Source organism: Anser brachyrhynchus, assembly GCF_964034855.1.
Source record: "Anser brachyrhynchus genome assembly, chromosome: 5".
NCBI lineage: Eukaryota > Metazoa > Chordata > Aves > Anseriformes > Anatidae > Anser > Anser brachyrhynchus.
In genome coordinates this window covers 19439284-19454155 of record NC_137699.1, presented here as the reverse complement: position 1 = coordinate 19454155, position 14872 = coordinate 19439284, and the positions used below count along the sequence as shown (strand labels likewise).

The 14872-nt window shown below is 37.1% G+C and overlaps 1 protein-coding gene across 8 annotated transcripts in view; it reads right to left on the bottom strand.

The window, feature by feature from the left end:
* The window catches only part of CHID1 (chitinase domain containing 1), a 106590-nt gene that overhangs the window by 35616 nt on the left and 56102 nt on the right, over positions 1 to 14872 (bottom strand). The gene's annotated exons all lie outside the window — the stretch shown is intronic.

Here is a 14872-nt window from a genome sequence, read left to right as displayed (position 1 = left end):
CTGATAAAAAAAAAAAAAAAAAAAAAAAAAAAGTATCACTGCAGTGCAGTTCAACACGGCTACAGCAGAGGAAACATCCATGCTTTTTGGAACAACTTTTAAGCTATTAAATTCTGATATAAGCAAGTCACGGTTATTCTCTTTCACTAGATAAATAAGCGTTAAGTTAAGTAGCATGCTATTACTGCGGCTGGCTGCAGAATGGGAACTGCTTGGCAAATACTCAGTCGTCTACTACTCCAGCCACCTCCATCTGTGAAAAATTAGGAATGAGATTTGGGTGTTGAATATTAACTAATTCTAAAAGATTGCAGTGTGAAAAACACCGGTCATCCTTGCCTACCAACAAAAAATGGACAATTCAGGCACTGTAGAAACCTCCAATTTACCTAGAAAATGTGTCCTCGGGATAGACTCAGCACAATTCATTTAATCATCCTGATTCATGGAACAGATGAATTTACATGATCTGTTCGTAACGCCAACTGACCTCATATGAATCAGCAAGTCTGAATGAGTATTTTTCAGTCTGTGGCTCCCGGACACTTTGTTAGAACACAAAATCACATGCTTGCAGCCTTTCACCTAGCCAAAAAGAAAACAGTCAAGCTGGCATTTTCTAGTTCATCGTTCAAAGAGGCTTAGTACACTGGTAAGAGATGGAATTACATTACACCAGTCACTATCCATGCCTGAAATGTTTGTATTTGTCATATTCAGCTTCAGCATTACTCAAACCCCCTTCTGTCTTAGAAAACCTTGATGTCCTACACGGTGCTCTCCAGTACCATCACCACTAGTGACATCAGCTTTGCAATATGCATGTGCGTGCTGAATGTCAAAGTCTGCACACCTAAATACACATTACAGGGTTTGGAGGTTTTGTTGTCACTTTTGCACTGAGGGAAGGATGGGGAACCAACCTCATGCTCAGATGTCAAGTTCATAGATGGTGCATGAATTCTGCAAATTACAGTAATTTGGGTTGGTTACAATTCCCTGTGCAAGCATATAATTAATAAAATGGGAATAAACCTTGCTGTACAATTTGTGCCAGCACTTGCTCTAATTTCCCAGACAGCCCAGCCTCATTACCTCCAGATTTGTGCATCTCATTATGATGCTGACACTCACATTTGTGTGATTAGTGCTGAAATTACAGATTCATCCTGATTTAGTGTGGCCTTTATTGCTGTTAATTAGACAACGAAATGTGAAAACTGTTACGGCATTTTAATTACCTGAATGCAATGAGATTTGTATGGTTAAAAAAAAAAGAGAGAAAATGCAATCTTTTCCTTGAAACAGTTGCTGGCTCCGATGGAAATAGCTGACTGAGAGAAATCTGATGTTTTGCTCCTAGTTGAGATGATCCATTGTGTCTGTATTTGGCACGTACAGTTCCTTTTTTTGTGTGTGTATAAAATGACAGATCGAATATGCTATTTTATTAAAGGGTATTAAAACATGGAAAAACAAAACCGTGAATGGAATAAAGATGGGAGAACTGGTTAATCTAAGTAACTTCTTAAATATTATTTTGGCCAAGATCCTTCAAAAAATGGAGGAACAGCCACCAGTAAGCACAAGTAATGTGCATAAGTGTAACCTCAAGGAAACGCAGCATCAAAGCTCCAAGAAAAGAAGCCCTGGAGTTGCTGGACTTGCGTTGAAGTAATTTTGCACAGATTGTGCCCTGAGCACGAGCCATGCCCTGTAAGAACTTGCTAGGGAAGGCAGCAGGAGGCTGCCCCTATGACAAGGGACTACTGCACTAACAAGTTGTCCCCAGTGACTGTTCACTTTAGGCACACAGCTCACATGTAGGCACTTGCAGGTAGACACACAAACGTACAGGTCTGAGTCTTGTACGGCTCCATGCCTCTTCAGTTTGTATCTCTGGATATACTTAATTATGGCAGACATGGTCTTTACCAGCACTGCTATGAACACAGAGCCCGGCAAGCCTGCAGCCAGCTGCTGACAACCCAAGTCTGCAATTCGAGAAAAGCACTGTCGTGGTACTACAACTTTTGTTACAGACTCAGATTCGTAGAACATTATTTACACTGTGCCCATTTAACTACATTTAATAGTCTGTTGCCCATTTAAATCATTCTTCAACAGTGCACCCTACATAAGCATTATCTTATTTGACCATAAACACCTTTCTATACATAACACTATCATTTTGGTGATTCTGACTAAGGTTTCTTAAGCCTGTCTACTCCTTTCATCATATACTGGATAAAATTTTGTGGTTTTTCTTTTGCAAGATCAATAATAATAATAATAATAAAACAGCATTATGTTTATTTTTGAAAAGAAAATCAAATTGGCACCATAGTTTTTAAACAGACAGATTTCAAGTAGATTTTAAATCAGCAAGAATCAGGAAATATGAAAAAGGACACTCTCAAAGAGATGTCAAATATAATAGATTTTATACCTTTCTATCCAAACAGCAAATGCATCCATGAGTAGCTCATAACATTACAACGTAGTTGGCATGGTGTTGCTCTGAGAGCTTCTCTGGTCTCTATGCATTTACGTTCTTATCTTAAATTATGTCCATTTACATTTTTGGATTGGCAATTTTTAACGAAATAGATAAGGAAAATATTCAACACTTTTTTTTTTAAACTATTCTGTAAACTTCTAATGAAACCAAATTCAAAACAGTGTGGTGAAAATGCAAGTCTTTGTATTATTGCTAGTATTGATCTCCTGACTTTTAACATGCAAAAACTCAGCATGCTTATCCAGGTACTCAGTGTTCAGAAAGCAGAGAAAACTGTTTCAGAGATTTCATCCATGGTTTCTTTCATGCAGATACAATGACCGGCACCTTTTCAACCAACGAAGTCCGTTTTTTCCCCTGAATGTTGATTTGGCATGAATCCAAATTTTACTTCCATTAAAAAATAGAAGACAATTACCTTCGTATTTGCTTTAATATTCCTAAAAACAATGGTATTCTCTTACTTTAAAGCCAATATAGTTCACGTTGTATCTGTGGAGTCATAAGACATCACCTTTTCCTTGCATTGCCACGTGCTCATTCAGACATTCTGCTATACAACAGAAATACCACCGTATCTTGCCCTCAGTAGAGAAGAATTTAGGTCCAAGATTATCTGGCTCCCCACCTTCTGCCTCCCCTCTACGTTTGATACCACAGAGAGTCCCCTGAACATAATTTTGACAAGTGTACCATGAAGATATTATTGAATTGACCATCTGCCCGAGGAACTAAACATGGATAAAAAGAAGAAAAAAAAAACAACAAGACAGACAGGTATAATATAAATAAATAAGGATTTGTCCAGCAATTTTTCACTCTAAAGACAGCTTCCCCCAGAAGCGTTTTACAAGAATAAGTACCACCATTTTTCAAACTAGGGTTGCAAATATTAAGCAATTTGCCAAAGGCTACACTAGTCAATAAGAAAATCATGAGCAGAGTCCAGTTCCTTGCTGAATTCATTAAAGTGCTAAATAAAGTCTTTAAAAAAGGAGGGCAGGAGACATATTCATGTATACATATAAGCAAGAAAATGATGTTGATGGAATAAATACAAATCAGGCACATGGTGTGACAGTACTGCAGCTTTTTGAACCTCTTCAAAAAGCAGAAAGAGCAAAATTTTGGCAGTCTTCTTTCTCTTCTGATTCGAAGACACTGCATAGTTGAATACACTATTGAGAAAGTGCTCAAGTACACCCTGTTATGCATCATTCCTTGACACCTTAATAACCCTAAACCTAACCCCAATTATGACCCTAACCCAACACCAACATCACCAATTTCTCCCATCAAAAAGTGCTCACAACGGAAGCCTTTTGCTAGACCTGAACTCCCTTTGGGAGCCTTTACACAACTGCACACACAACAGGACTCTGTTTTTGTTCTCTCTCCAAGCACTAACGACCCTAACCCTAATTATGACCCTAACCTGACACCTACGTTGCTAATTTCTCCCATCAAAAAGTATTCACAACGGAAGCCTTTTGCTTTGACCTGAGAGAATGTTCCTATAGAGAACCTTTAAAATTAAAAATTAGGAGGAGGTGTGAATCGTGGTTGTAAACTAACCTTTAACTTCTCCTTCAGAAAAAATAATGAATACCACGTGTAATTGGGAAAAAGAGTTGGATTACACAGAATTAGAATGTTGCCAGGGTATTCTGTTTTTTGTATTAATATGTATATCATTCTTCATATTGACGGAAGTTCAGGGGGCAATAATACTGACCCTGAATGTGGAAATGTTACCTGTGAGGTAGGGAATTATCTATATTGTACCAAATATGGTAGCTACGGGAATGCTAATATATATAATGCACACCAGAGACAACATGGGAATCTTCCTATAACTGAATGGCTAGTCCTGAAAGGCAAGGTATTGGCTATGTGGTCATAAAGCCAGGAAGGTGCTTGACCCTAGAATGGAAGGAAGCTTGCTCCCTGGGGGCAGTAATTCCAAATGTAACTATTACTGAAGATGTACAAAGCCAAAGTCCCCTTGGGACCCATATACACAGAACGAAGAGGACTCCAGCTAATCCTCTAGTGAAAAGGAACAGGGCATTTCACAGGTTTGCGATGTGGTTTATCCCTTGGTTAGGGGTGAGTGAATTAGAGAAAGCTATTGTAAATATATCAGCTGTAGTAGAAGAATTAGAAAATAACACTCTGGATGCGATCCAGGCACTAGAAGAGGTGGTGACGAGTCTGTCAAAGATAGTATTCCAGAATCTAAAGGTGCTGCTTCTGTTACTCCTTGCAAGGAGGGGTTCACGCTATAATTAATGCCAGTTGCTGTATGTATGTAGACCAAATGGGGCAATCTGAGACTGATCTCAAAAATATTTGGGAGAAAACCAAGGCCTTACATGAGGTGACCCAAGATGACACTCCCTGGAGATTTAGAGACATTTGGGAAAAATTGTCTGGTTGCCTGGATGGGATTGGGTCATGTAACTATTTGTTAGTATTCTAGTAATAATAGCATTGTGCATAAAATGCCAAGTATACTCTCTGCTAATATCACTGTTAAAGGAAGTGTACTTATTAGCAAGCATAATTAGCTGCAAGCTTCTGAATGTCATTTCACCATGCAAGGCTGAATGACAGAAGGGGAACAATCAGTCTGACCACTGAGGTCTTTATGAATTGCAGACATTAGCAAATCTCAGTAAGAAAATGCCCTGAAGTGTATATTTGCAATTTCTCTGCTATTAGAGATTATTAAAAGTTATTCATATGCCATGGCTAGAATGGGACAAAAATAGAAAGCTTACATAATCATCTATTATGAAGAATGAGTACTAAATGTAAAAATAATTGAAAATGAGATTGTAGGCAGCCACTGGAAAGCTAGAGTTGCCTTAGCTCTAAAAATACACAATAATTATTTGTTGGTTAGTGGCTGTAAAGGACATACAGCTGATCTGCATTAATTTATAAACACTGCATGTGACCTGGTCACTGTAACAGTTACTGCCTGCATATATCAACTTGGCTTTGTAACAGAGCTGTTGGGAAACTAAACTGAACCATTAGATTAGCAACAATTGCCAGGTTATGAATCAATCACCCTGTCAACATCACTGATGGAAATAATAGAGGTCTTCAAGTCAAAGTTGCAAGACTTATTTTTACCTAAGCTGGAAAGCAAAGATCTAAAGGACACCCAACAGGTAGGAAGCAATTTTCCACTTTCAGCTAGGCAAGAAACATTGCAGTGACCTGCTAAGTGATCACGGTTTGCAGTCTGTACACAAGTGGATCACCCAGCTCTCACTTTACAAATGAGTTCTCCCGCAGGTGAAGGAAACAAGACTGAGTTTAGCAGAGACACTCAGGAAGACCAGAAAAGGAAACAGAAAAGCAGCCAATACGCAAGTCCTGACAAAGACACCTTTGAAGAAACTGCTTACTCTTATTTTTGGTAGAATGTAAAGTATCCTGAAGTTTTCTCTTAGGAAACCTTTTTTTCCTCTCTTAGCATTAAGGGTGTGCAACGTTCAACAACATACATGGGTTCACTAGCACAGATGAGTCATACAGTGAATTAAAATGTTCTGTGCAACTGACTTAACTATTATGCCTGTTACCAACAACATGTTCTAGACTTGCCTGATTTTTGTAGGAGTATACATGCAACAAAACCAGTAATCTGACAATTGCTTAAACTAAAAAGGGTATTCCCGGAGGACAACTCGTCTTTCTCAAACCTTTCAAAATAGTTGTTAGACAGGGAGTCACGATGCCCACTCACACATATCTAAAGCAGACACAGCTCTCACGGAAATTAATGACTGCAGATAGCGTCTATGATCAGCAACCTATACTTTCACCACATTACACTGCTCATTGTTTCACTATCATGTTGAAGAACCTTCTTAGCTGCAATGAAGTGCCACTAAAAGAACGAGGTGCTAGAAAGAGAAAGAAAATGATGTGGCCTTGTGATATTCAGAGGTCACGGCAAAATTAATCAGCATGTGTTGCCATCAGTACTATATCCAGAAGTTCAGGCTGTCTAGAGGTGAAAGAATATAAAATTAAAGATGAACTGTGACTCAGAGAGAGGTCAGGAATGGTCTCCTTTCAATTCATCTCTCAGCATAATATACTATGTGTAATAGAGGCCTTACCCCCTGAAGATGATGCAATAGAAAATGGGAAAAATACTTGTTATAGTATGTATGAAGGAAACAAGACTTTTGCTGCATCTTTTAAAGTGCATTTCTAGTATATACTACCCTTTGAGAGACCACTTGTTGCAATTTAAAAACTAAGTTAAGTATGGTTACATACCACTGCTACTTTGGTCTGTTTCATAACGAAAAAAAAGTCTAAAGCCCAGAGAAGCCCAGCAATTTCAAAAGTATCTTCTCTTTGTGAAAACTACAGAGGTGGAGCACCAGAAGGTGTTTACAGTTAACAAGAAAGACTTTTGAGACTTAAGGTCTTTAAAACCATATTAGTGATAATGACATTCAATATCAAATCTCACAGAGCTTTATAAAACATCATTCTGAAATGCAGCACACTTCTGCAAAGGAACTCATTAAGAATGATACACATAATCATGTCGACGCTGGGAGAAACCCACTACCTACATGATACCGCAGGATATCCTGTGGGAGCGTAAAGCTTTCCTTTTCGGGTCTGATGGAAGCTCCTGGTAAACTGCATTTCTTGCAAAGAAAGAGGGAGAACAAACCAATTAACTGCTCTTATTAGTAACAATCTCAGATTTAAAGCGGAGATAAAGTACACTTAGGTCCTAAATTCATGATCTGGGTGCGGAAATTACATTTTCATTTAGCGATCCAAAGGGGTTATGCATAGCAGCAAATTCTGCAACGCAACTGAGTTTGCACATACTAGAAGATGTATGTACTAATGGATGCCACATGGACTTTAATACTTCAAACTAGCAAAACCCTATCAGGCCCCTAATGACTTTTACCTATATTTCTTAAGGTATTTCCATACTAATTGTACTTTGTTCACTAAATGCTACTTTGAAATAGCAGCCAAATGTCTTAATAATGGTGTCTGATGATTGTAGCTCAACATAACAGACAGAACAGTACTCCTTCTTTATAAATACTGTTTCCATTTCCAGCAATGAAGTTAAGTGATTCAAAAGCATCATTTCATGGTTCTTGTAGTATGCACAAAAAAGGACATTAGTCTTTCTGTTCCCAGTAGCAGATGAATACACACAAAAATGTATTGCCAGTAAAGGGTGATCTTGTTTTATGGATTTTAACTAGTATTTGTATCAAGCTTGAGCAGAACCCATGTAATATCACTGATACAGCGTAAGTTTAATCTTATTCACATGATTTTGCAGTACTTATTCTCATTAGAGGCAAAAGCTCCTAAGGTCAAAGGCAATGGGGAAGATGTTTCATTTCCCTTCATACTCTGAACGCTACCTGGAATTAAACATAGTGCTTAAGTATCTGGATGCATTTAGATCTGCTCAAAAAGCATTTAATATCCTTCTGTAAATAGCAAATTCTGTCACTGAGGTGGTGCAAAGAACTCCTGCAAGTGTTATCAAATTGATATGTAAAATATATATCACATTATGATATATAATATGCTTATATAATATGCTCCCTATATGCTTATAAAAATGTAATAACGAATTAAACATTTGTGTGTGAAGTGTTTGTATTTTCCACTATGATGAAAGCTTCTGTTTAGTCAAATATAGCTCTGGATTAATAGTTTCAGCTGCTTCTAAAGAAAAAAAGCACCTGACAAGTTACTACATCAATTAAATGGAACCAAGCCAAATGAGGAATATACTAATAACTTCTGGAATGAGAAATGTTAATTCTTTTACATTAACCGGCCTTTTGGGGTTTCTAATAGGCTGAATCTAGCATACTATGGGATTTTAACATTGACATGTTTCTAATGAGAGGTTAATGAATCTAATCTCTCACACTACGGTGAAACACAAGACTGGGATTCAGGGAGCCAGCTCTGATGGTGTTTGGCTGTGTTCCAGTTGAGTTCACTTATTTACGAAGAAGTTTCCATCAGATGTTCCTTTTCGTATGGAAACAAAGTGACTTGGGACAAAATGGTCCCTGTGGCATGGAAGAGACTGTCAGCAGCCCAAGGAAGAGGCCAATTCTAAATTAAAATTCATTAACCTTAGCATCTGTCAGAGTTTTGAAAAGAAAAAAAATAAAAGGGGGGGGGAATGCATTAGACAGAGACAAACAGAATTACCATGGTTTCCCTGCTTTCCAGCAAACTACTTACTAAATCAATAGCCTTCGTTCTCTGAGAATGGTATGTGCATTTGAAAAACAGAAATATGATTCTGGCTAAGTACTGTTCTTTACTGACAACTCCCTTCAACTACCTGCTATTTGAATGTGATAAAAATACCTTTTTTTACTGTCTCCCTTTTTCTGTCCCCCTGGTCCCCACCCCAGCTTTTTTTTTTTTAAATACCTCCCAAATTCTACTTCTTCCTTAAGGAATGTAAAAATCCAGTAAGAGTTTGCAGCCATGTAACATGGAGACTTCATGGGGAAAAGAACATGAAAACCAGTTTGAAGATTACTTAGTGCTAGTGAAGCTTCTATACATGATGAAATCACTACGGGTGAGACAGTGCAGTTTTCATTTGTACCATGCTTATATGGTCCACAGCTAGGTTTCCTACATGCTACTGCAATGCAAATACTGTATGAGAGAACTCCAGAAAAAAAGTAATTAAAAAAATACTTTGCTCTATTCTGAAGCAAGCATTTAGGAAAATGGTGGGATTTAAAGACGAAAAACTAATAAGGAGAAAACAAGATTTCATTCTTCTCTCAGCAAGCACTAAGACCAGCACTATGGATGCAAGGAAAAAAAAAAATCGACACCATAAAAGGCAGGTAAAAATTTTAAATTTTTCCCTTGAAATCTACTGATTATTAGATACAGATGTATTATTAGGTAGTTATCAAATACAACTGTATCACAGAACTATAGAATCCCCCAAGTAGGAAGGAACCCAGAAGGACTCTAGTCACTTCACCATCTTGGTAGCCCTCCTTTGGACATTCTCTAATAGTTTTATGTCCTTATATTGTGGCATCCAACCATTTTTAAGGCATAGTTCCCAAACATGAGAGAAATAATACATCAACAAGCCTTATCTAAAGCACATTTGCAAAATAACTTTTTGTTCTTCTGAATTTGTAATACCGAGTAAAATTTTGTTTTTATGCACTGTTGAAACTTTCGAGTGGATTAACTGCTCAGCTTGAGTACCAGGAAGAGCTGATGGAAGTAATGTGTAAGTACTATTTTCCTCAGGAGACAATAATTTAATGAGAGCAACTGAAAGATGAAGTCTGTATCTGATTCATCAACTAATAAAGGAAGTTTGAGGTAATCTGAAGTGTGATTACTGATGCTAGTTGTCATGCAGACAGGCTTGTATATTTGGGTATCATTCTTGTCAGTTTAAATAGTATTAAGAAAATATGTTGACCTAACTTGTTTCTGGCAGAACACCGCTTGCTGTGTAACTTCATAGCAAGGGTTTTTATCCCCTTCTTGACTCTCAGAGCAGCATAAAGTAACAAAGTGTTTTGGCCAAATTTATGTATGGTCAAACAGAACGCATCCCACCAGCTAGGCCTAGAAATCTACCTGCCACCAAAACACTGTTAACAGTTTTCATGCAAACCACACCCAAAGAGTCACACTGTGAGAAATGCACAGACATCACATACTCTAACCCAACTAAGTACACAATTTACAAGGTCTACAGGTATAGCAAGCAGTTTCATGCCTCACACAACAATGAAGTCTCATTTCCCATCTCTAGCTGGATTCTCATTTAGCCAGGTAAAAAACCTTTCCCAGTTAAGCTCCATACGGATTCTCTGTAAACCAGTAACAGATATAGCTTAGAGCAGGGAGTCTTACTCTCCTTACAGCTATAACTTGTGATTAACAGCTCTACTAAGCCACCCACATTCAGAAAAGTTGTCATCTTTGAGAACTTCAGCCTCTGTCAAATTTGGTTTAAATTAGTCCATATATACAAAAAGCACTGCAGAGAACAACAGTGTGGACAAGATGACCAGCAGAGACAACATGAGTTATAAGCCTTATTTCTTTAAGAAACGAAGGAAAATAGTGCTAATCTGGATGACTCACTGTAGAATACTCAAGATATGAAATATATCAAACAAAAGTCAATAATGCATTTGAGTACATATATATTTATCTGAATATATATACAAATGAAAAATCATAAACACCTCAAAGCAAATGGAACTGAGAAACTTCCAGATGTTTGTGAAGTGGTATTAGTGTTCACTGGCAATTCAAAAGTCAGTTAGCATTTCAATACATAATCTACTTTACAGTAATGTCCTCAAAACACACTTTTTTTTGGCAGACTACTCTGACGAATATTTGGAATTTGTTTTTATACAATTTGTATTTCCTAGCAATTGGAAACACGATCCTACAATTTAACAGTGCCACAACATGGGTAAATAAGTACATTTTATGCAAGTTATTCAGCCAGTCTTACTGCTTTTCAAATGTTATATTTCTACTTTTCAACTGTAAATGATCAGCATCCTGCTCTCATGCCTCTCTGCTTAGCTTCCTTTTAAGTTGATTCTTGCCTGGAATAAAGTTGCTTTTCAATAGAAGCAGGTTGTAGTGAACCAAAGTCTCGTAATACTTCAAATATTTGATTTATATTTCCAATTTATTTTTAAGATTAACATGCTCTTCTGCCTCCCTCACCAGATCTTGAGTTAAATTACAAATGCTAATCCAAGTCTCTCCATTCACTCTGTGGGAGCTCAGGTTCCTTATTTGGGTTAGTAAACTCCAATTCTGGGGCCAGGGACATCCCTTTTCACTGGTGCTATACTAGGAGAAGGTTTAAGCCACTCTGTAAAGTGGCACAGTCCTAACAGATTGAAACATTCTAGTCTGACAGTGTTTTCTTTCACCTTACAAGCTTGTAAAATACATAAGATTTGGAATTATGAACAAAATCTTCTAACAAAAATACATGCTTTAGCACCGGGATAAGAGATCATCCATGGGTATGGTGAACTTTGCAAGAGATGAAAATAGAAGATATAGTAGAAGCTTTAAAGATTTTCAGTACATACTTGAAGAAAATCACACTTCAAATAATAAGCCTAAATAGAACATGCAAGTATAACAAGATGTTCAACACTGGTAACAGTATTGTTCCCATCAAAATGGACCTCCACTACTGCAGCAAATTAAAGTCATATGTTCTCGGCTGACAAAGATTATTTTTTCTTGGATGGGTAACATTCAAAACTAACACTGTAAACAAACAGAAAAAAAAGACAAATAACTGAATCTAATCAAAGTAACTTAAAAATAGGTAGCAAAATAAGAACAGTCTGTAGATGTAATATTTTGTTGAATATATATTTGAGACAACCTTCTACTACAAAGAGGACACTGTAAAATGACTTTCCTTGTTTCACTATAATGGAGGAAAATACTGCCAGTTAATACTATTAAAGATGAGAAAGCTGCAAATGTTCACCTTCTCAAAGCCATCCACATTTTTCACAGTCCAAACTGAGATCCCTCGTGGCACAGTGTTCCAGCGTTATTTTTAATAATGGCAAACAAAAACAACAAAAATCTCACTTGCCCAGTTCTTGCATTCCCATTTCATTCTTTTAAAGGCTGTTAACATGTTCAAAAGTCTCCCTTCAACAGGCTATCAAATAGGGCAGAATATTCCGTGACTTCCCTTTATTCTCCCCAAGTAGTCCTGGCAATCGTAGAAACAAGGGAACAAGAGGCAGAATTGCTATCTGCTGGAGGAAGGCTGAGTTCTCTGGATTACTTCATGAAATGATTATTGTACAGTCACTTGCCTCCCAGAAATTTTTACGTGGAACCAATGTTGGTAAGAAACATGTTTAGGAAGCAAAAGGACCGCTTATTCCTCATGAGAATGACATTCTCTTCTTCCCCCAGCTTTACAGAAGACCTGGTAGAGGTTTTTTACTTGTTTAAAAGATTTGCTGTGTTTTTTTCCACCTGTCAAAATTCTTCCCTGCAGTGAAATTGTCTGGAGACAAAGGGCAAAGTGACTCTATTCATGAAGATTATCTTTAGCAATTAACTAAGACAAACAGCTAATGAGTCTGAAGGTGTAATATGCAAGGCAGTTAAGTGTGGGTAGCAGAAAGAACCTTAAAGAGAAACCAGAACAATCAGGAATAGAAAAAGAACAAGAGATGATAATGCCTAGGATTAATTAGATAATTGATTAAATGCATATGACTAAATTGATTCAAGAAACCAGATGAAAAGCTATTCTTGGGTAAGACAAAACGTATTTGCTTTCAGCAAAAAGATCAGATGTTCCTTCTAACACCACCAAAAAAGTCAAACAAAAAAACAAGCTCACCCCAGTTAAAGTTCTCCAGCTGTCATCCCAGTATTTATTACACTGTCACTGCCCAGTGCTCTTGAATTGTGCATTACCAATATTCACCATTGCTCTGAACAATGTACCACAGTCTTTTTACGTTGGGGTATGTTATTTAGATACAGAAGGGCTACAAGAGCAAAAAATGCATATCAAAATTAATTCCAAGTTGTTTCACACTGCACTAAAAATCTCAACATTTGCCAAAGTTCAAATGCATACCTCTTACCAGCAATACCCCTAGAACTAAATTATATCCGTCTGCTTTTCTGATAGTTCAAATAAAGGAGGAAAGAGATTAAATAAATTGCTAAGGTTTCACAGCAAAGTTGACAGCACAGTTGAGAAAGAAAATAAAAAAGAACATTTTACTTCTATTAAAAATTCTGCCTTTTCACCAGCATATTTGTTTTCTTTCAGAAACATAACCTTGAATTTTTATTTTAAGTGAGCCAAAAGAACACAGGTCTCTGCACAGATGCCTGTTTTGGATAAGCTTTCCTATCATTTGCTGTCCAAACTCTACTATGTTTCTAGTCTTATTAACTACAGTTTGCTTTGGAGAGGATGGGGGGAACTTTGCTCCCTTGGCAATGAGCAATTAATTATCAGGCCTATTGATTGGAAATATAGATTTACCAAAAACGCAAAGGAAAAGGAAACGTTTACACAGCATTGTTGTCCTCAGAGACCTCTCTCTCACAATTTCAATCCCTCTATAGGTATCAGAGTGAATTACACTGGACTACTTCACCTTACAAAGAATGTCCAGAAATAAGCACTGTTTAAACTCCCAAAACAACTTCCCATCAGATCCATGTGAACAAAAATAATCTAAAATTTCAAATGACAAACAGTTAACATGTAAAACCAGAGACAGTCAGCTTCAGTTGTGCACAATGCAAGAGGGAACTTTTAATAACTGCAGTGAACTTGGAGAAAGTGAATGAAGAGAGAGAACTTAGAATATAATACTCAACAGCCCATGTCAAACTACATATATTAATGTCAGCTGGGGCAAACAGCACCATGACAGCTGTAGAAATTTTTTTCCAGGCTCCAAAATTACTAACATTTTTGAAGACATTGACTTTTCCTTACTGTAGTTAAAAGATCACATCTTTTGCTATTCAAGTACAAGATCACTGAGGAGGCCTTCTGAACAAGTTGTTTCATCTTCTGCTGGACTCCCTACTGCTTACATCTATCTACTAATCCACTTCAATATTTTAAGTTTATACTCCTAACACACTCCTTTATATATATATCTTTCCATCAGGACTACAAAATGGATCCTAATATACTTATTCCGGAAGATCTTACTGTACATAGTAAAACATGCAATTGGTCTTCTATTATGCAGCATAATAATGACCATTTCATGAAAAAATAATGGCAAATGTTTTCTTTGCAAACTGCCAGTGTTTTACTTCAGGCAAATTCACGATTCAATACTATACTCTTGCTTTAAAAAGAAAACACAACCAAGACATAAACACACACACAAAACCACAAAGATTTTCAATGATTCTTAATGCCATTGCTAAATAAATGGTGCCAGTCAGCAACAGGGTTCCAGGCATATCTTATGATTGAATATTCCCATTATGGATTTACTCAAGGAAGACTCTAGGGGTAAGGAGCAAGAAAACATTTCTGTAGAGGTTTTCAGATCTGATTTCATTTTATTGATGGTGCTCTCTGTGAGCTTGACACATTACAGCCAGTGGTGCAGGGCTTCTTTGTTTTGTCTGGGGAGAGGGATTATATTTAATTCAGACTTATCAAGCACTTCAGTTTCTCCTGACCTAAATTTTAATTGAATTTCTTAAGACAAAGCTGCTTTTTGGTTTGCTGCTTCCATCAGCTTTCTT